This window comes from Dipodomys ordii, unplaced genomic scaffold (assembly GCF_000151885.1).
Source record: "Dipodomys ordii isolate 6190 unplaced genomic scaffold, Dord_2.0 Scaffold1, whole genome shotgun sequence".
NCBI lineage: Eukaryota > Metazoa > Chordata > Mammalia > Rodentia > Heteromyidae > Dipodomys > Dipodomys ordii.
In genome coordinates this window covers 57,323,605-57,325,697 of record NW_012267217.1, presented here as the reverse complement: position 1 = coordinate 57,325,697, position 2,093 = coordinate 57,323,605, and positions in this window count along the sequence as shown.

The window sequence follows — 2,093 nt, the reverse complement described above, 5'->3', positions numbered from 1 at the left end:
TCCTAGCTATTCAGGAGGCTGAGCTCTGAGGATCATGGTTCAAAGCCAGCCCGGGCAGGAAAATCTGTGAAACTCTTATCTCCAATAAACCACTAGAAAACCGGAAGTGGCACTGTGGCTCAAGTTGTAGAACACGCGCCTTGAGCTGAAGAGCTGAGGGACAGCACACAGGCCCAGAATTCAAGCCCCATGACTGATGAAAAAAACAAAAGACAAAAAACAAAGAATCATAGAAAAGTTTATATACACTGAAGCCTAAAGAAGCTGGTTACAATTCTACCATCAACCTTAATGGATCAAAACAAAAGCTTGAGAATGGCGACCTTAACGGTCCCTGTTAGCAGGATGAGCTTAATCCATGATCATTTCTCAATTTTTTTCACCTGTTAAGTTCTGCATCTAGTCTTCCCAAGATACAAAGGAGCCATGGAATATCAGGAAAAAGTGGAAGCTTGTTGTCTGTTCCTGGAATCCTTGCATCACAGATGCTGATGAAGGGGAGAAGAATTACACAGTAAGTCAATCTGGTTCTCATTCACCTCTCAGAAGCCAAGCAATGAATTGACAGGACAGCGGATGAATTTCCATTATAAAGAAGTCCTGTTGGCATTTTATAACTAAACCCTCTTAGGCAAATGTCTGTGAAAACTTGCCTGGGCTTAAATAAATATCATTTATAAAGCTTTCCAATCGGTCAGGAAAGTAAACAACGATCTGACAAATGTCACTGGAGTAAGCCTCCAAGACATGGCGGTGGAAATGTGTGGCCCGGGAAGCACAGCTGGGTGAACGCACGGAACATAGCTTGACCCGGCTGTGAGAGTGGGCAGCAGTGTCTCAGCTGATAGAACTGGGTTAGTGATGTGTGTGTGGAGGTAGGAGGTTTACAGAGAACTTCCCTGGACTGTGAAAAAGAATTAGCTCCCTGCTGGGTGCCCGTGGCTCATGCTTCTAATCCTAGCTACTCAAAAAGCTGAGATTTGAGGATCATGGTTGAAGCCAGTCTGGGCAGGCAAGTCCAGGGATGATGTTTATCAGCTACCTGAGCATCCTGTTAAGTTGATTCTACTGTAGAATTAACCCCACAGTAACCACAAAACGTAGAGTCTATAATATTATAAAGCTGTCCGGGCAATTATGGACTCATTACTTACTATGGAAATGCAGCAGCCTTCCCAGATGCTGTATAAGGGGCTAGTTGATGTGTGGAGTAGAGTCCTTTATTTCATTCTTTACTTTGTGGGGACTTGGAGTCTCTGTTCTGTACGATCGCTGCTGTTACGTGCAGCTGCTGAATCATGCTGACAGCACGATTCCTCTGCCGTCATCTTTCTCCCTGGGTCTCTTTGCAGTTAGTTCTCTGTTACTTGGGACCTACTCACATGTCCCTGCCATGAATGGAAGGTAGGGACTCTTCTGTCCAGAGCTTCTCCTTCAGCAAGTGCCTTAACTCATAACAGGGGCTGGAGGTTACCTAAGAGAGAGTCAGATCTCAGCTCTAAGAGCGAGCTTGGTTCAGGAGTGTGAAGAACTGGTAGCGAGCACCTGCAGGCTATGCGGATGGCTAGGATATGCGGGTGGCTAGGCACTTCTGAGGGTGTGAGGACAGCGCTTCGTCATAACCAGCCTCTCTCTGAAAATGACAATTGTACCCAGAACCCATGTTACAAGAGGTTCGTCACCTGGCAGACACGGGTACGTTACACACCTTCTCTGCTGAGGCAGGTGAGCGGATTGTAACTGGCCATGCTTTATGAGGAAATCTACTCTTGGGAGACAGACTAGTCCATAGCCTAGAAGACTGACCACTTGCTTTGCTTTTTTCCAGATCCTGTGAGACAAGGATGTAGGCAGGGCCCTACTGTTGGCAAAAGGTCATGCCCTTCGCCGTGTACACCCAGAGGACTCTATGTAGACCAATCTCATCAAAACCAGTGATATTCATAGCTCCAAATGTCCATTTTCCTCCTCCTCCTCCTCCTCCTCCTCCTCCTCCTCTTCCCCTTCCCCTTCCCCTTCCCCTTCCCCTTCCCCTTCTTCTTCTTCTTCTTCTTCTTCTTCTTCTTCTTCTTCTTCTTCTTCTTCTTCTTCTT